General features: G+C 40.6%; 1 pseudogene; it reads left to right on the top strand.

Moving 5' to 3' along the window:
• Positions 1-6683: 6683 nt before the first annotated feature.
• LOC127217776 (kinesin-like protein KIF2C) lies at positions 6684-8916 on the top strand (annotated as a pseudogene).
• Positions 8917-21790: the final 12874 nt, after the last annotated feature.

The raw sequence follows: 21790 nt of genomic DNA, 5'->3' as shown, positions 1-21790 counted from the left end.
GCTCAATGAAATTGAATAGAAAATCCTGATATTAATACACACACATACGAACACCTGACTTTTGACAAAACAGCTAAAAGTATACAATGGGATGAGGAAAGCATCTTCAAAAAATGGTAAGGTTTTCTGCCCACCGCTGGTCTTGTCCTGCTGTTGTGCCAGCACAAATTAATATACACACACTCTGTATTTGATATAATGCTGTTGGCCAGGTACTAGTTTCTTATTGACTAGCTCTGTCTTAAGTATTAGCCCATTTCTCTTGCTCTATGTATTTTCACGTGGTCTCTTCTTACCGGGGAAGAGGGCAGGCATCTCATCACCCCAGTCTCTCAATCTTGCCTCCTCCTTCCTCCTTCCTCTTTCCTCCTTATCTCCTAGTCCCACCTATCTAGCTTTCCTATTGTCCAACAGTGCTTTTTTCATTAACCAGTATGAGAAGCATGTTTTCAGAATGACATCTCCCATCAAAATGGTGCTGGTACAACTAGATGATGGAGTGTAGAAGACTGAAGTTAGACCTATGTCTATCGCCATGCACAAAACTCAAGTCCAAAAGGACGAAAGACCTCAAAATAAATCCATCCCCACTGAAACACTTAGAAAAGAAAATGGGAGGTACTCTTGAACAACTTGGTACAGGAGACTGCTTCTTGGACATAACTCCAGGAGCACAGACAGTGAGATCAACAATTAATGAATGGGATCTCTTCAAACTTAGAAGCTTCTGTAAAGCAAAGGAAACAGTGGACAAGACCAAACCGCAGCCCACCAACTGGGAAAAGATTTTCACAAATCCTATATCCAACAAAGGGCTGATCTCCAAAATATACAAAGAACTCAAGAAACTAGCCAACAAACACCACATAACTCTATTAAAATGGGGTACAGAACTGAATAGAGAACTCTCCATAGAGGAAATAAAAAAAAAACGAAAGACATTTAAGAAAGTGTTCAACACACAAAGAAAGGTCTAGAGAACTACAAGACTGCTCCCAACTAACAATTTGAGCTTCCTTGGAAAGGCTATCATAAATGCCCTTCGCAGAGAGTGAGATCAACAACTAACTAATCCATGTAGCCCTCAAATAATGCCTGTTGGAAATAGGAGCAAACACCCCTACATAAACACTGAGTCAAACTAGAACCCAAATGCAGATGAAGAGGACAAGACCAGGCAGAAGAAACACATACAGACAGCTTACCTGAACAAGGAGGAGCTAATGGCCACTAGACTGATATCTGGGAAGCCAGCATGGGACTGACTCAGGCCCCCCTGAATATGGGTCTCAGCCAGAAGGACTGAACAGTCTAAGGGACCCCAGACAGTGGAGCCAGGGTGTATCCCTGGTGCACAAAAGGACTTTGTGAACACATCCATCATGGAGGGATAACTGCCTTAATCTAGAGACAGGAGAGAAGCCCTAGTCCCTACTTCACATGACCTGTCAGATCTATATGACCCCAACTGGATGGCATTCCCCTACATATGGAATTGGGGTGGGGAGGATGGGAGGAGAGGGTAGTTAGAGTGCATGTGAGAGGGCAGAGAGGGTAAAAGGGAGGGAAGGAGGGAGGGAGGCAGAGGGAACAGGGATCAACATGTAAAATAACAAATTAAATTAAAAAAAAAATGCTTTGACTCCAAAATTTAAGTTCAAGGACAAGTTACTGGGGAAAAGGATTTCTATTTTTGTTTCCACAGAAAATGAAAAGAAGTGGATTACTTCCAGACTAATGTGGTTTGATCAAGCCAGACCACCTGAAAAAGAGTACCAGGTGATACTACATTCAAAACAGTTGGACAAAACAGCCTTACAGACTACAGCCAGGATTTCGGAATCTTCTTTGAATCCCCCATGACAGTGCCCCTTACCAGCATGAAGTAGTTTTGAAAGAACAACGCCCAAATTCTCAAATATTTTCTATAAATGTTTCTTTTCATTTAAATGGACTTTGTTATATAAAATAAATTTAAAAATAATTAAAAAAAAAAGAAAGTGTTCGACATCCTTAGCTAACAAGGAAATGCAAACTAAAACAACTTTGAGATACCATCTTACTCCTGTCAGAATTGCTAAAATTAGAAACAGCAATGTCAACTTATGCTTGAGAGGATGTGCAGAAATGGGTACCCTCCTCCACTTCAGGTTGAACTTCAAACTTTTCCAGCCATTTTGGAAACTAGCATGGCAATTCCTCAGGATAATGGGAATCAGACTACCATGGAACCCAGTATTCTCCCTCTTATGTACATACACAAATGATCCCAATCCATGCAACCAAGACATGTGCTTACCTATGTTCATAGCAATATTATTTATAATAGCAAGAACCTGGAATCAATTTAGATGCCCCTCAACTGAAGTATAAATAAAGAAGATTTGCCACATTTACACAATGAAACACTACTCTGTGGGGGTGGGCAGAAACAACGAATTCTTGAAACTCACAGAGAAGTGGATGGAACTTGAAGAAACCATCCTGAATGAGGTATCCCAATCACAGAAAGAGAAACATGGTATGTATTCACTCATATGTGGATTTTAGACATATTGCAAATGATCACCACCCTACAAATCAAACTGCCAGAGAAACTAGGATATAAGGAGGATTCTAAGAGTTTCATATAAGGACACTCACAGAAGCAGGAATGGAGAAGGTCCTCAGAGCATATGGGTATTGGCGGGTAGTGAGTGGAGAGGGAACTAGCACAAGGAAAATGGGAGGAAAGATTGTGGGTCTTGGATCATTTGGTCAGGGGAGGAATAGACTTGAGAAGAGAAAAGAATAGAGGGGAAGAGAGGAGAGGAACAGGGAGGAGAGGAGAGCAGAGGAGAGAAAAGAAAGAAAGAGACTATAAAAAAGGGAGCCATTATAGGTTAGAAGAGGAAACAAAACCCAGAGAAATGTACAGAGCCCTACAAGAATGACCCCAACTAACAATTTGAGCAACAGTGTAAAGGCTACCATAAATTCCCTTCGCTGTCAATGAGATCAATGACTAACTTATCCACTATCATGGAGACCTCATCTAGTAGCTGATGGAAACAGAAACAACCTTGGACAACTAACCACTGAGCCAAAATTGAATCCATATGCAGAGAGGTAGGACAAGACCATATTGCAGAAACCCAAAGACACGGCTGATTTGAACAAGGAGGAGCTAATGGGGCCCCAGACTTATAGCTGGGAATCCAACATGGGACTGACACAGACCCCTGAATATGGGTCTCAGCTAAAAGGCCTGTGCAGTCTAAGGGTCTACAGAGAGTGGGACCAGGAAGTATCCCTGTTGCAAAAAGGACATTGGGGGGAAATCCCCATGGAGGGATATTCCATTAACCTTGAGACAGGAGAGACATTTTAGTGTCTACATAAAATGACTTGAAGGATTTAGATGACCCCTCCTGGAAGGCATCCACCTACATGTATAGTGTCAGTTGGATGGGAGAGGAGAGTGGCTGGGGGCCCAGGAAGTTGGGAGGGGAAGAAGGAGGGTGGGAGTAATTTGGAGATAACTGGTTTGATAAGTATAATAAAAAATTTTTACAAATTAAAAACATTAAAAAGATACCAATGTAATTTTCAAAAAACAAAGTTAACATACTTTAATAATTTAAAATTTTTACCTCTATTGACTTTGAAATATCACACCTCCATATAGAGAACATCACTTCCAGCACAAGTTCTAATAGATCTTAATAATAAAAACTCACAGTAATCTAACAGGGAGGGGAAGGTGAAAACTGAAGGATCACAGATTCAGAGCATCTGGCTACTAGAGTTGTTATCTCTACCTATTCCCAGACAAGCGATGTGTTCCTGTCCTCACACTGCCTCTTCAGATTGACTGCTATCACTTCGATCCCTCAGACTGACTTCTCAAACAAAATCATCTTATGGCATGCTCTTCTCGCTCCTCTACCTTATCTTCCTCTCTCTGTCCAGCCATGCCACTCCTATCTCCAAATCCCTGCTGCTGGGATTAAAGGCCTGATTCCCAAGTCCTGGGTCCACCTTAGTGTGAGTCTTTTAGACAGACTTAGTATGTGTCTAACTAGTGTCATAGTGTGTGTGTAACTACTGATTTATTGTTTGTGGATAACTAGTGACAGTGTTTGTAGCTAACTAGTGACTTAGATGTGTAGGTGACTAAATACATAGAAATACATAGAACTATCTTAGTGTGTGAGGCTGACTATTGTCTTGGGGTTTGTGGCTAGCTAGTGAATTAGATATGTGGCTGACTAGAGTGACTTATTATGGGTGGGTGAGTAGTGGTATATTATGTGTGGCTAACTAAAGACATAGTGACTGTGGCTAACTAGTAACCTAGCATTGTGGCTAACTAGTGACTTAGTCAATGTGCTTAATTACTGCTTAGGCATGTAGCTGAAAGTAACTTAGGGATGTGACTATCTACTGTCTTAGTGTGTGTGGCTAAGTACTGCTTTATTTGTTTGAAGGACTTGTGGCTTAGGTTTTGTGGCTAATTAGTGACTGAGGTATGGGGCTGACTATTGATTTAGGTGTTTGTCTAACTAGTGACATCTTTGTGTGGCTAACTAGTGAGTTAAGTATGTGGCTAACATGTGGCATGGTGTGTGTGGGTAACTAGTGTGCTAGTATGTGTGGCTAACTAATGGGTTAGTTTGTGGCTAACTAGTGACTTATACTTAACCATGGGTGTAGATAAATAGTGACTTAGCTTAGTAAACTGATCTTCAGAAATTTGATACATCAAAAACAAATTATCAGAACAGTAATTAAGAAGAGACAGACTGATGCTGCCAATAAGCTGTTATTTTGTATTAAGCTCTGTAACCTGACACTTAGTTACAGTCAATGACCTGCTTCCCAAACCTATGAGCTGACATTATACTGTCATGCAGGACTGAACATATCTGCAAACAGAGAGTTACCTATTAGCAAAATCAATATTCATTGGCTCAGAACAACCTTCACAAACTGTACAAATACATACTCTGGTCTGTGTTCAAACACATGACATAGATTAAAACATGCTGGGAAATTACAAAATCACTCCCCCTACAACAGTCATGTACTTTTTTCATAGTGGTGACTCCAGCACCTGGTTTCTTACCCTGAATCCTCCTGCAAGGTAAACAATTTTCCTTATTCTGGTATGAAGGCAGAAGCAATGCTCCATATGCAAATCCTTTTCCTGTGACTGCACTGGATAGTTGGCTACTTGACTCTAATGGAAATTTTAAATCTCTGAGGTGTTACAGTAATTTAAGAATTTTGAAGCTATAGTCCAGAAGACAGTAAGGCCATTGCTTTGGAGAGCAACAGACTGGAACTAATGCTACTTGAATCAACATAAGAGCTTATCTCATAAACATTCTTCTAACAGGATGAAAATCCATCTGTTCTAGAATTAATATGCCTTTCCAGGGAGAAATCACTTCACCCACAGAGGAGATCCATAAACACAAATATTTCTAACATAACATGTATCTATCTCTGGAAAATACTCAAAGAGGAGCCTGCCTAGACATAGTTTGCATTTCATATATGCTATCCTTCTTAAATGGCTTTTAAGTTGAAGCTCCATTTTACACATTGAACAATTTCAGTAGGGACTGGAGACAGCATGTCTAGCTACTTAGGGAGATGGGAGGATTACACAGGAAATGTGTTCCCAGTACTGTTCTTAAAGTTTGTCCCATTCAGTGGGACAAACTCAGGAGAACACCACTAAAACAATGCAATGCTAGGGAATACAGTGTATCTCATGATCATTGCTGAATAAGCCTTGGGACTGAGAACCATAGCTCTATGTAGTTTATATCTACAGATCTGAAGCAACCTGTCCACAAAGGTTTTGTTCCATACAATTACCAGCTCTCTCATGTAAATATCGTGTTTTTTGACAAGGTTCTCTGTTTTGTTGTCAATACACCAGGCCCTTAGGAAAAGCTTTCAAGGCCTAGGCTCCTGGTTGTTACTATCTCTTCTAAGAATGTTTCTCATCCCTGCATGAGGACCTAAGTGAACGCTTTGCTTTATCAAGCCACTCATACCTCATTTGCTTACTTTTTAAAATCTAGTGTCCAGTTGCCACACTGGTAGAACTATGCTTTTCTGGAGAAAAAAACTACAACTATATGATATGATATAATAAAATTTAAGGTTGGTTGTGACCCTGTAATATCTCTCTGAGCAGCATGTTATGGGGAAGTTCTATGATAAGGGTAAGGGACTAGATGCTTTTGTAAAACAGGAGTAGCTTCTGTGTAATGGTTTGGAGTCAAATGTCTGGAAAATCATGGTGAACAAATGTGTAGCTAGGATTCAAAATTCTAACAGGACTGGTCAGCATACACATATCTTTGTGTGTTTTAGAGGCAGTACTACCTCAGTTAAATTCTACTTTATGAGACGTAATATCTCCAAAGCATTTTTAAATCCTTTGTGTTACAAATTCTACTCCTGTAGATCACTGCTCAATAGTGAAGTGCTACCCTTACATGAGATGCATTTTACAACCTGCAGAAAATTAACAATACATGGATATTACACATAAAATTATAATGCAAAGGGCTGAACTTCTAAAAGGTACTTAACGAAAAGGTCTCTGGAAGTTTGTTGACATGCTTTCAGTGGGTGCACCTGAAGTATGTAGAAGTTGACTTAAAAGGTGTTTCTAGATTGCACTGTATTAGCAGAGACGTCTCTTTCAAGTTTGTTGGGTTTGTTTTACCTGCTACTGTCCCCGAGTCGATGGAGTCGCTTCCTGCCCGATTGTTTCCTGTTCTCTCCATCAAGATTCAACGCAGTAATGGCTTAATTCACAGTGCCAATATAAGCACAGTGAACTTAGAGAAATCCTGTGTTTTGGTGGAATGGAAAGAAGGAGGTAACCCGAAGGGCAAAGAGATTGATTTTGGTGATGTGGCTGCAATAAACCCAGAGCTTTTACAGCTTCTTTCCTTACACCCAAAGGACAATCTGCCACTGCAGGAAAATGTGGCAGTCCCGAAGCAAAAACGCAGATCAGTCAATTCCAAAACTCCAGCTCCAAAAGAAGGTTTTGAAGCCAGTCCACTCGTATACCTGCTATCCCAGAGGTTCAACTTGCCACTCAGGAGAATGAGATGGAGGTGGAGCTGTCCGTGGCTACACACTTTTGGAAGTGGTTCTCAGTTGTCGCTAGCCTTCCTAGGCCCTCCTGCTCTGCAGTGACAGAATTACCATTGTTGATGGTCAGCGAGGAGGCAGAAGAGTAAGTCCACCCCAACCGAAACATATCTGCAAACCCTGGGAATTCAGTTCAGAGGAAATCATGTATTGTGAAGGAAATGGAAAAAAATGAAGAGCAAACGGGAAGAGAGCCCAGAACTCGGAAAGAAGAATAAAGCCAGCTCAGGAATATGATAGCAGCTTTGCAAACTGGGAATTTGCCCGGATGATTAAAGAATTCTGGATTACTATGGAATGTCACCCACTTAATCTGACTGATCCTATTGAAGAGCACAGGATCTGTGTGTTTGTTAGGAAGTGCCCACTGAATAAACAAGAACAAGAAAAAAAATCGATGTGATTTCTGTCCCCAGCAAATGTTTCCTCCTTGTGCATGAACCCAAATTGAAAGTGGACTTGACAAAGTATCTGGAGAAGCAGGCATTCTGCTTCGATTTTGCCTTTGATGAAACAGCTTCGAATGAAGTTGTCTACAGGTTCACAGCAAGACCACTGGTACAGATGAATTTTGAAGGGGGGGAAAGCAATCTGCTTTGCCTATGGGCAGACCGGCAGTGGGAAGACTCATACAATGTGTGGAGACCTGTTCGATAAATCTCACAATGCATCTAAAGTGATCTATGCAATGGCTTCCCAGAATATCTTCCTTCTGAAGAGTCAACCTCGCTATTGGAACTTAAACTTGGAAATGTATGTGACATTCTTTGAGATCTATAATAGGAAGGTGTTTGATCAGCTCAACAAGAAGGCCAAGTTATGTGTGCTAGAAGACAGTAAGCAGCAGGTGCAGGTTGTGGGACTGCAGGAGTACCTGGTTAACTGTGCTGATGATGTCATCAAGATGATCAACATGGGCAGTGCTTGCAGGACATCTGGACAGACATTTGCCAACTCTAATTCTTCCCGCTCCCATGCCTGCTTCCAGATTCTTCTTCGATCCAAAGGGAGATTACATGGCAAATTCTCCTTGGTGGATCTAGCAGGGAATGAACGAGGGGCTGCCACTTCCAGTGCTGACCAGCAGACTTGCAAGGAGGGTGCAGAGATTAACAAGTCTCTCCTAGCTCTAAAGGAGTGCATCAGGGCACTGGGAAAGAACAAGGCTCACACCCCATTCTGTGAGAGCAAGCTCACACAGGTGCTAAGGGATTCATTCATTGGGGAGAACTCCAGGACTTGCATGATTGCCATGATCTCACCAGACATAAGCTCCTGTGAATATACTTTAAACACACTGAGATACACAGACAGAGTCAAGGAGCTGAGCCCCCACAGTGGGCCCAGTAGAGAGCAGCCAATTCAAATGGAAACAGAAGAGATGGAAGCCAGCTCTAATGGGACCTCACTGGCAGTCGATTGCAAGGAAGAGGAGGAGCTGTCTTCCCAGATGTCCAGCTTCAATGAAGCCATGACTCAGATCAGGGAGCTGGAAGAGTGGTCCATGGAGGAGCTCAGGAGATCATACAGCAAGGACCTGGCTGGCTTGAGCTCTCTGAGATGACCGATCAGCCAGACTATGATTTGGAGACCTTCATGAACAAAGCAGAGTCTGCCCTGGCCCAGTAGGCTAAGCACTTCTCAGCTCTGGGACAGGTCATCAAGGCCCTGTGTGTGGCCATGCAGCTGGATGAACAGGCTAGCAAACAAATAAACAGCAAGAAATGGCACCATGATGACTTCAAATAAAGATCTGATTAGTATCACACCAGCCTCATCCCCTACCCAGAAAACTTTCGGCACCTATTGGCTTTGGTAGGGACTGAGTTGGATGGGTTTTGGTAAATGCCAGGTAAGGGGCATCAGGCTCGGGAAAACTAGGAGAGAATTGCTGTTCTCTTCCTCAGTTTGGAGCAGGAGGAAGGAGGTTTTGTGACTGCTTCCCATTTTCCACATATCTATCAGAGGGGAGTGCTGTTTGGGTAGTTTCCCTGCCCCTCTGTAACAACTGCTGGTGGAAACCCTACAAGGTCCAGGCTCTAGGAGAGAAATAGGTCCTCATCCAGCTTCTACTGCATCTTGCCTGCAGTATCACCCTTGGTCTGAGCACTCTTGTGTTTTATGCTTTCAGAAAAAAAGTTTTTGATACCTCTTTGTTTTAGTTTAGAAGATCTCTGCTTCCTGCTGTATTTTTGCGTTGTACCTAACCAAAATGAATAAATAAATAAATAAAGGTGTTTCTATAGAGACCTCCCTTATCCCAGTGCTCAAAGCAGATACAGCCCACAGAGTAGTTATTTGGAGGACTGCCTCTAGCTTCTGGGAATTTCAAGGACTGCATGAGAACTCAGGGGACAGGTACTCTGTTTGCAGCTTCCCAAGGAGATCCAGGGAATACCCACCACATTGGATCCATCACCTCACCATCTCCCACTACCTATCTGAGGATGGCAGCCCCTCACCATGCTGTGGGTTTCCAGTTTGCCCTTCCTCAAAGCACAGCGCACAAAACCACTGGCTCCAGTTTCTCTTCATATCTAGACCAGAATGGCCCTGCACTTCTTTTGACAGGCAGGTCACAAAGGGGCCTGATTGTCTAGTAAGGCCTGAGTGATAAAAGCACCTCCCAGGTGGTTGCAGAGTGCTTAAGGACAAATTGCAATGGTTACTGATTGTCTTCTACCCCAAAGACTTTTCTACATCAGCAGTGATGTGCATTTCTATAGCAATTTTCCTACAGCTGATCTGTGCTATCCTTCGGTAGTACATCCTGAATCCACTGCCAGAGGTCCATGAGATTTACTAGGCCTTCTAAATGAGATGCACTTTAAGGAGTTTTAGGTCAGTCATATTATGGTTTCCCAACTATCAGACTGGGGTTCATGAGCTCCCCATTGTTTTGCTTAGGTGTTTCTGTGGGTATCTCCAACCTGGTCCTAACCCCTGTACTTATCACTCTTCCCTCCCTGCAACTGGATTCCAGGAGTTCCACTTAGTGCTTAGCTGTGGGTGTCTGCTTCTGTTTCTGTCAACTATTGGATGAAGGCTTTAGAATATCCTATAAGGTAGGTATCAATCTCATTATATGGAAAGGCATTTAAGGCAGCCTCTCCACTATTGCTTATATTCTTATTTGGGGACATTCTTGTAGATCTCTGGACATTTTCCCAGTGCCAGATTTCTCTTTCCACATATTATATCTCCATCAATATGGTACATTTTGTTGCTCTCCTCTATTCTTTCCAAATCTCAGTCTCCTTCATGCCTCTTGTCCTTCTCTCCCATTCTCTTTCTCCTAACTCTCCCTCCCCTCACCCAATGCTCACAATTTTCTCAAGTGACCTTTTTCCTTTCCACTACTCTGGGGACACAATGGCAGTACTTTCAAGGGTGAAGTCTGAAGTAAGGTGAATCCAGGGGAGGGCTCCCCCCCCATTGACACCCTGAGGGCAGGCTTGGAACAATGCTACCAAACACTGCCAGGCCTCGAGTCATCCTCCCTCCCACTGCAGCTCAATGTTAAGGCTGAAGCTTTACACAACCTGTTTTGTCCATCTCTCAAGAAACAGATGCTGACGATCTACAGGATGGCAGCTAAGGGAAACCTTGTAAACCACACCTCCTGCTAAAAGCGATCCCACCAACTCCTGAATCCTTCACCTCCATATCATCCCTGGCAAAACGGAAGTAGCAATACTTAAACCAATATCTACCTACCAAGGGAGGCTGGGTTGTTGTGTGGAAATCCTAATGGCTTCTATATCTACTCAAAGAGTTTAGAATGTTTGGTAGCCCTGATCCAAACCTGCCCTCAAGTTCTGTGTCTTTTCTGCTCATTTAGTCCTGTAACTCAGGCTTCTGTAGCCACCAGTCATAGGGGAGGTTTCTTCCCCAGTCTTATATGCTGTGACTTTGATACAGAGTATGAAACCAGAAGGTGGAGAAGCTTGGGTTGGCATCTCTCTTGCTCCCATTATCTCTCTTTCCTCTCCCTGATGGGAGATGTCATTCTGTATATGCTTCTCATACTGTTTAATGAATAAATCAATGTTGGCCAATAGGAAAGGAAGATAGGAGGGACTAGGAGACAAGGAGGAAACAGGAAATAGTAAGGGGAGTCAGGATGGAGAGTATGGAGAAAGCAGTACACCTTACAGATGGTGCCCACGTGGCTAGTAAGAACTTCCACTTAAAATTTAACAAAAGCTTAAAAAAGGGTTTTAGAAACAAAAGAACAGAGACAAGCAAGGTTTCTTGGTGCAGCATTTTTCTCAGTTGAACTCTGCTTTGCTAGAGACAAGCAGATACTCGCGGCTCCTTTAAGGGAAGATTCCTGACTCAGCTTAAGCGGCAAAAAACCGCACAGCTTTCAAATAACTCTGCTAACAATTTATTGGTGTGTATGAGAGATGGCAATGGCAATGACATCTCCAAGCTGGCAGCATGCTTTCTGGGTGGCAGCGCAGACCAAGGTGGTGAGCACAGCTTTCCGTGCTGGCGGTAAAAGTACCTCCCACCATCTTTGGTAAACCACGGCTGACACAGCTATGACTTTCATTTTAACAATGTTGTTTACCAGATAAAAGACTTGTGGCCAGACAAAGATAAAGGTTTACAGTAAAGACAGATTCATATTAAGAAAAACCTCTAAAGGTTTACAGTGTGTTTTAAAATATACGTAGACATAAAAAAAAATGGTTTTAAATAGACAAAGAGGAACTGGGTGTTGTAGCACATGCCTTTAATCCCAGCACTCAAGAGACAGAGGCAAGCAGATCTCTGTGATTTGTAAAGTAAACCTGGTATGCCGAGTAAATTCCAGGACAGATAAGAGTTACACAGTAAAACCCTATGTCAAAAAATGAAAAAATAAAAGTAAAATAAGCAGAGTAATAATAAAGCAACGTAAAGATGAAAAGCTCAGAGAGAATCTGGTTACTGTATGCTATTGTGTTGTCTCTGCATTGTTTGACTGCTGAGAAAATAACAACTGATAAAGGAAATGCTGCTGCATTAATTCAATTTATATATTTTAACAATGTTTTGACTCCAACATTTAAGTTCAAGGACAAGTTACTGGGGAAAAGGATTTCTATTTTTGTCTCCACAGAAAATGAAAAGCTGTGGATTCCTTCCAGACTAATGTGGTTTGATCAAGCCAGACCCCCTGAAACAGGACCAGGTGATCCTACATTCAAAACAGCTGAACAAAGCAGCCTTGCAGACTACAGCCAGGATTTCTTCATCTTCTTAGAATCCCCCATGACAGCGCCCCCTATCAGCAGGAAGTAGTTTGGAAAGAACGACGCCCAAATTCCCAAATATTTATAAATGTTTGTTTTCATTTAAATGGACTTGGGTATAAATGGTTAATGATCACAGCCAATTCTTTTTAAAGGTAAAAAGGGAATTATGGTATAGATATGAATACTTTGTTTTGGAATGGATTTTCATTTATTGATACAATTTAATGTCAATTTTGTGATGTATATATTTCTCCTTTTGTTTAGGTATTGTGTTTATATAGTTCATTCAGAAAAATATTGTATAATGTACTGCAGATTATAGATAATTACCTATGATAGTCAAAACTTAGAGTTAAGTTAGTTAGGTTTTCAAGATACACAGAGATGTATTTGAGATAAATAGGCATTCTTCAAACCTTTCAAAGACATACAGAATATGGCATTTAAAATGGTTTAGGGTTTTCGTGAGACATAATTGCTCTTGGCAATACCACCTGCACCAGAAAGGAAGATGGACATAGAAGAAACGTGTTATGAAGTTTGCTTTCAATATAGCAAGACTAGCCATTTGGACAAGATATTGCTCTTGTCTGGACTGTTTGACTTTGTGATGTATAAACTGGACATGCAGGATCCACAGAAAAGTGACTGCTGATTCAAGATAGACATTGCTACAGAGTTCCTGCTTAATGGAAGAGTATGCCAGACAGTCTGCAGGATCAGAGAAAAGTGACTGACAAACTGCCAATACAAGAAGACAGTTTAAAGTCTCCTGCATTGCTGAAGAGTCTGCCAGACACACTATGGCCTATGGGCTGAAGATGGAAGATTACAAAAGAACTTCGGGTGACCAGGCAGTGAGTTGTCTCTGTCATTTCTAGAGTTTATATACTATCCTTCTGTGGTCTTTGAAGGAGTTGAAGACAGATAGTAATGGTTATAGTTTTCATTAGTTACGATTAAAGATAACTTACATATAGGACTTTAGACTCACAAAGATGGAATAGATGATGGAATAGTTTCTTAAATCTTGATAAATGTCAATGAACTAAATATTGTGAACTGTGATTCCTATTTGATAACTGTTATGTGATATATTTTGCTATGTTAAGGTTAAAACCCTTCTTTTTATTTAGATAGAAAAGAGGAGATGATGGGAGATGTCATTCTGTATATGTTTCTCATACTGGTTAATGAATAAAGCAATGTTGGCCAATAGGAAAGGAAGATAGGAGGGACTAGGAGACAAGGAGGAAACAGGAAATAGTAAGGGGAGTCAGGATGGAGAGTATGGAGAAAGCAGTATGCCGCCGGCTCCCCGGTAAGTGAAATACATAGATCAGCAGAAATGGGTTAATAATTAAGATAGAGCTAGCTGATAAGAAACTAGTAACTGGCCAACAGGATAATATCAAATACAGAGTCTCTGTGTGTTATTTGGGGCTGGTGGCGTGGCAGCAGCACAAGACCAGGCGGTGGGCAGAAAAACCGTACTCGTTACATCTCCCTCTCTCTTTTCTCATGTTGTCTTTCTTTCTCTGTCTCTCTCTGTCTATGTCTGTCTCTCACACTCTGTCTCTCTCTTGGGTTGCAGATTACATAAGAAGGGCTGACAAGTTTGTCATTTATCTTGGTTGTAGTGAACTTAGTAAGAACCATGCTCCACAAAATCCATTTTGATTATTGAAATTAAAGAAAAGTATGATGGCTAAAATCTTCACCAAATTGTTTGCATGATTTTGATTTCCTCTTTCATGAACTCTTCCCTATCACTTCATATCAAGATGATAGATAAAGGATAGAGACAGCATTATAGATATGGACGAGAAAAATTATGGAATATTCAGTGCCAGGACCTATATCAGGATTTTGACAAAATTCTGTAGTTCCTGCTACAAGAATAACTCAAGAGGTTAATATTCTTGGGAACAAGTATGAGCAAACACAAATCAATACACTGGCATTACATGATTAAAACTATATCAAATCATTAACCAAACATATTTTCACCTGTGAATATACAATATTGTGAGCCCTCATTCCTATAACCAGGTACTTAGGTGTTTAAAGTCTTAAACTTTCCTCCAATATGAATTGCTTTATGTAATACAAGAAAATGTGTAGGATTGGATTTAGAGAAATCAATCTTCTCAATGAGGCTTTTTATGTTGTTAAAGTAATGAGTGAAAGGGACCCCATTGCAGGGCCTCAGCTGGAGAGTGCCAGGTCCCACTAGCTCTGGCTATCAGTGCAGAAACACCCAGAGTATCAGACCAGAATTTGTCGTCCGTCCATTGCCAGGCCTTGGCTAGAGTCCTCTAATGGATTTTCGGGCCCCTCCCTGAGAACCACCTGTCTCCATGGGACCACTCTCCAGTTCCTGCAGGGTGGATCCTTGACTCCCATTGTAGGGTCTCTGCCAAAGAGGCATCAGCTGGAGTGTACCAGGACCAGGCTAGATCTACCTATCAGCTTAAGGAACATCCTGTGTCCCAGCCTTCAATATCTTTGACTTGCATCGCCAGTCTTCTGCTGGAATCTGAACTTATAGCTCCATTGCCAGGCCCTGCCTGTGTAGAGGCCTCCTAGAGATCTTGGATCATCAAGAGCTACAGACATCAATCTTCTGACCCACCAAAACACACCGGGGAAGAAGGTATGGGAAGATGGCAATATAATAAAACACCTAACAACAGAATGACAACAATAACAGCACCAGAATCTTTGCAATCTACACCAAATAGACTGGAAAACAACAAAGCAGATGAAGTAGAATAGAACGAATTAAAAATTCTTGCCAAAAAAATATGGTAGAGGCCCTCAAAAAAAGAGGTGAGAAAATACCTCAAAGAAATGGAAGAAAAAACAAACAAAACTGAAAAGAATGAACAAATATCTTGAAGAAAGTAGAGAAAGCCAGAAAAACAATTAAGCAAGTGAAGTAAATGGTTCAAGACTTCAAAACAGAAATGGTAACAATAAATAAAACGTAAACCGAAGGAATGGTGGAAACAGAAAAACTGGGCAAACTATCAGGAACTACAGATGCACACACAACCAACAGAATTCAAGAGATGGAAGACAGAATCTCAGGCAAAGAAGATAAAGTAGAGGAAATAAATTCATTGACCAAAGAAAATCATAAATCCAACAAATCTGTAACACAAAACATCCAGAAAATGTGGGACAACGTGAAAAGGCCAATCCTAAGAATAATAGGTATAGAGGAAGGTGAGGAAGCCCAGCTCAAAGGTGCCGAAAACATATTCAACAAAATCATTGAGGAAAACTTTCCCAATCTGAAGGACATGCCCATGAACGTACAATGAGCATGCCAAACAACAAAAAAGACCCCTCGACATATAATAATCAAAACATATAACATACAATAAAGAAATTACATTAAGAGCAGCAAAGGAAAATTTCCAGGTAACATTTAAAGGCAGACCTATGAAAATTACACTGGACTACTCCATGGAAAGCACCAAGGTGAGAAGGTCCTGGACAGATGTTCTACAAGTACAAAGAGTCCATGGATGCCAGCCCAAGCTACTATTCCCAGCAAAACTCACAATCACTATAGATGGAGAACACAATATATTTAATAACAAAGTCAGATTTTCACAATACGTATCTACACATCCAGCCATTCAGAAAGTATTGGAAGGAAAACTCTAACCCAAGAGTTAGAGGCCCACAAAGTTGTAGGCAACAGATAATATCACTACACCAGAAACCATGCATATAAACGAGGTCAAATATATTCACAATACCATTGCCAACAACAAATCTAAAACAAACAAGCATTAACAATCCATGGTCCTTATTCTTTCTCAACATTAGTGGTCTTAATTGCTTGTAAAAAGGCACAGGCTAAGAGGGTGGATATGAAGACAGAATCCATCTCACTGCTGTGTAAAAGAAATACATCAAAGCTTCAAAGATAGACATGACCTCAGGATAAGAAAAGATCTTCCAGATTGAGCCCAGTTAGGAATAGAAGACAGGAGAGAGACAGAGAGAGAGAGAGAGAGAGAGAGAGAGAGAGAGAGAGAGAGAGAGAGAGCATAAAAGAGGGAACCAATATTGGTTTGAAGATAAAATTGAACACAAAGATAACTCTAGAGAACTACAAGACTCCTGCCAACTAACAATTTGAGCTTCCATGGAAAGGCTGCCATAAATGCACTTCCCGGATAGTGAGATCAACAACTAACTTATCCATGGAGCCCTCACCTAATGCCTGTTGGAAACAGGAGCAACCACCCATACATAAACACTGAGTCGAGATGTAGAACCCAGATGCAGATGGAGAGGACAAGCCAAGCTGCAGAAACACATAGCAACAACTTAACCTGAACAAGGTGGAACTAAAGGGCCCCCAGACTGATAGCTGGGAAGCCAGCATGGGACTGACTCAGGCCCCCCCTGAATATGGGTCTCAGCCAGAAGGACTGAGCAGTCTAAGGGACCTCAGACAGGGGAGCCAGAATGTATCCCTGATGCACAAAAAAAAAAAAAAAAAAAAAAAAAAACCTTGCTAACAAATCCCCCATGGAGGGATAACTACCTTAACCTAAAGATAGGAGAGAAGCCCTAGTCCCTACTTCACAAGCCCTGTCAGATCTACATGACCCCAACTGGATGGCATTCCCCTACATATTGAATTGGGTTGGGGAGATAGGAGGGAAGGGTGGTTATGGTGCATGTGAGAGGGCAGAGAGGGCAAAAGGGAGGGAGGGGGAACTGGGATCGACATGTAAAATAATAATTTTTTTAAAAAAATGCTCTGACTCAAAAATTTAAGTTCAAGGGAAAAAAAAAAAAAAAAAAGATCTTCCAATCAAATGGACCAAAGAAGCAAGTAAGCAAGTAGGTATGGCTATCCTAAAATCTAACAAGTTAGACTTCCAACCAAAATTAATCAAAAGAGATGAAAACAGTTATTCCGTATTTATCACAGGAGAAATCCATCAACACAAATCTCAATTCTAAACAAATATGATCCAAATACAAAGGCAACCACATTCATAAAAGAAACGCTACTAAAACTCAAACCTCACATAAAACCAAACACACTTATAGTAGGAGACTTCAACACACCACTGTCCCCAATTGATAGGACCACCAGTCATAAAGTAACAAAAGAATTAACAGAAGATTCATGTCAATTGGGTTTAACACACATCTATAGAATATTCAATCCAAACACAAAAGAATATAACTTCTTCTCTGCTCCACATGAAACCTTCTCTAAAATCGACCAAATAGTAGGTGGCATAACAAACCTCAACAGATGCAAGAGAATTGTAATAGTTCCCTGTATCTTATATGACCAGCATGCTTTAAAATTGGAATACAACAACAACACAAATTGCAGAACCCCTACAAACTCTTGGACACTGAACAATGTTCAGTTGCACAATACCTGGGTCAAAGAACAAATAAAGAAATTAAGGAAATCCTAAAATTCAACAAGAATGAGGCCACGACATAACTGAACTATGGGACACATTGAAAGCAGTGGTACCAGAGAAGTTCATTGCACAATGTGCCCATATGAAAAAAAAAAAAAACAGAGGATAGTCACAATAGAGAATTAACATCCCAAATGAAAGCCTTAGAACAAAAAGAAGCAACTCACACGGGAGGAGTAGACACCAGAAAATAATAAATTTGAGGGCTGAAATCAATAAAATAGAAACCAGGGAAACAATGCAAAAAAAATCAATATAACAAAGGGTTGGTTTTTCAAAAAATCAATAAGATAGACAAACCTTTATCCAAACTACTGAAAAAGCAGAGAGAGAACATGAAAATTCACAAAAATCAGAATTGAAAAGGGGGGCATAACAAAGAACACAGAGGAAATCCCAGAAATGCTCAGGTCATACTTTGACATACTTTGACCTTTATATTTACAACAAATTTATGATGACCAAGAAGGTATACAATATTTGGGAAAGGATAAAGGGGAGATGCAGAGACAAAGACAAGAACAAAGGCGAGAAAATATAATCAACTTTTTATCAAAAGACCAGAGAAAACTCAGCCAGGAAAACTAAGATCTTGACCAATGTTAACCAGCTACACATCATGCTAGTTGTTTAGATCTTAAATAAAAAGAATTCACAACTCCCACAAAATTAATTCAGAAGAATGCTCACTCTCTTTTGCTTTTGACCCTCCAGGTTCTGACATTTTTCCCAACAGAGATGCCTCATGGTTTAGAGCTCTCTCTAAAAATGGGAGTGATCTCTATCTCTGTCTCTGTAAACTCTCATGGCTCCTTGTGGTTTAAGGCAAAACCAGCCCCATGATGCTCACACAAAAATTAATAAGGAAGAATAATTTAATTTCTGCTTCCAACCACAAGTATAATGCCACGACATGTGGAAACTGTCCTGTCCACCCACTAAACACCATGCACACTTGAGAAAAGAGCAGATAAGAAATTTCTTTTGTTCCCAGGAACTCAACTTTCCTGAAATATGCTTTGGAAGATAATAAGTGTGGAAAGTTAAAGGAGCTGTGATCATGTATTGCTGACAGAAGATTACCATGACATATTTCCACTGGTTTCTAAACTGTGTGTGACACATAAAGACAAATCTGAATGTGGAATGCAATATTCATAAATTGCATAATCAAACTTTCCATTTTTCCCTTGGATGTTCCCAACACATACCAAAAGAAACCTTGTCATTCATATTGAACACCGATATTTGTTTCCTTTTGGTTTGTTTGCTTTGTTTTGTTTTTTTCCTTTGTTTTTTCTTCTGGTTTTCAAGGCAGAATACCTCTTTATGTTTGGGACCTACCCTAGAACTATCTTTGAAAATCATGCTTGCCTCAAACACACATAGAGCTTCTTGCCTCCCCCTCTCAAGTGCTTGAATTAAAATTGTGCACCACCACAGCCCAGTGTGGACACAGAGATTTCACTCAACCAAGGGAACCTACACTCACGGAGGATCAGAGGAAAAGGGTCATTGCCCAGGTCAGCACAGGGCAAATGTTCCCTTTCTGTCCCTGCAGCAATGACAGATAGGCAGGTCTGCTCCTCCTCCTCTGAAGCTTACACACTGACGATGCTATGGGGCTGTGGATTTCATTGCACAGTCTACACAAAAGTCAGCAATTTGATTTCATTATCACATCAGTACTTTATCAAGATTATTGATTGTCCTTGTCTATGGACACCAAGAAATTTCCAGTCAGACATTGTGTAAACCATCTATAATTGATTATAGGCTCCACACTGATATTTCCAACAAAATAAAGCAAGAAATTGCACATGTTCCTTCCTTCTCCCACCTCTTTCTGCACTGTGCCTGCACCAGCTTCAAAGTTCTTAAATGAACTCAACTGTTACATATTCGTGTGGTCATTTGCATTCCCAATACCAGCCAGGGCAATTGGAAAACAGTCAATAAGTAGCCTTTATTTCCTTCTTAATGAACACTCAAAACCTTTTCCTAAAGGAATTGTAGGAGTTTCTTCCCAACTAGGCAGCAAAGGCAGGAGTAGCTGTGATCAATGCAATTCTCAATGACATCATACCATGGGCTACACTCAGCTCAATATAACTTCCAAATTTTATCCAAAAAATCTGCTCGGTCTTCATTCACATAACATGAATCAACACACCCTGAGTATTTAAAGAAGAAAACCACTGAATCTATATTAGTTAGGGTTTTTATTGCTGTGTATAAGTTCTAAGACCACAACAACACTTTTTGTTGTTGTTTTTCAGATAGGGTTTCTCTGTTACTTTTAAGGTGGTCCTGGAACTAGCTCTTGTAGAACAGCCTGGTCCCTAAATCACAGACATCAATCTGTCTCTGCCTCCTTGGTAATACTATCCCAGTCAGGGATTCCCAGTGACAATCAGGGATGAAATAGTCATCACTGTACTTGCAAGAAAGAGATCCCCCACAAATTTTATACAGAAAACACTTAATTGGATTGTCTCACAGTTTCAGAAATTCAGTCCATTTTCATTGTAGCAGGGAGCATGATTTGAAGAAAAATATGTTTTCCTTTCCTCCCCCTCATTTTCTCCTACTTCTATCTCCATTCACTGTTCTCCCCCACTTCACCTGAGCTCTGGGGGACTTGTCCCTTCCCAGTTCTGTGAGGGACTTTATATAAATCTCTTAGAATACACCTTGTATCCTCGTTCATATGATGATGTGAATTATAGGCTGGTGATCATTTGATCTATGTCTAAAATCCATATATGAGTGAGTACATACTGTGTTCCTCTTTTTGTGACTGGGTTACCTCACTCAGGATGGTTTCTTCAAGTGTCATCCACTTGCCTGCGAATTTCAAGATACTATTATTTTTTTCTGCAGAGTAGTATTCCATTGTGTGGATGTGCCACATCTTCATTAACCATTCTTCAATTGAGGGGCATCTAGGTTGCTTCCAGTTTCTTGCTATTACAAATAGTGCTGTTATGAACATAGTTGAAAAGATGTCTTTGTTGCATGGATGTGAATCCTTTGGGTATATGCCTAAGAGGGGGATTGCCGGGTCCTGTGTTGCTGGCTACATCTTGATATGCAGGCCACATTAAGACATCTTACAAACTTCCCATATCCAAAGCATAGGAAACCCCAAAACCCATCACCAGTGATACTCGTCTTCTCAAAATGCCAAAGTCACTGAAACAAAGCTCCTCCTTTTACTAGTGCCATTCCCTATGAGATTATATGTACAATCACATTCAAACCACTACAATGTAGGTATCACGGCCATTTTTTTGATATGCACTCTGTTTCTGCTTGCAGTGCATGCAATAAACTGTTCTTTCTATTCTGGTCTAAAGGCAGCATCCATGCTCCCCATGCAAATCTTTTTGCTGTAAGTGCAATGGACAGTCAACTTCATAACTCAAATGGACAATTTTAAAACACTTGGGTTATAATATTTTATCTTGTCATTGAGATCATTTGTGATGTAGAGGTGGATTTTATTTTAAATCAATATGCAGTGTTACAGATTAATGAGTTCCATTTATTAAATACCTCCTTAAAAGTAATTGACATCCTCAAGTTAGGTGTTTAAGATGCTTGGTCCAAAAAAAAAAAATTATAACTTCTAGGGTATACAGTCGCTTAATTTAATGAGGTGTGTTTAAGATGAAAGAAAATACATTGCCCTGCAAAGCAACATACTGGGATGAAAGCAACCATTGCCAATAAGAAAGGATGTCTCAGAAACTTAATTCTAAAACGCTGGGAGTAAAGCAGTTGTAGATTTGCCTTTCCAGTGAGAAATAACTCCATACACTAAAGAGGTAAAAGAAAGAAAAAACAATCTCTGTAATGATAGCATGGAACCATCTCTCACTAATGTTCAAAGAGGAG

Source organism: Phodopus roborovskii, unplaced genomic scaffold, assembly GCF_943737965.1.
Source record: "Phodopus roborovskii unplaced genomic scaffold, PHOROB, whole genome shotgun sequence".
Lineage (NCBI taxonomy): Eukaryota > Metazoa > Chordata > Mammalia > Rodentia > Cricetidae > Phodopus > Phodopus roborovskii.
The sequence above is the reverse complement of the archived record's forward strand: the minus strand, read 5'-3'. Positions and strand labels throughout refer to the sequence as shown.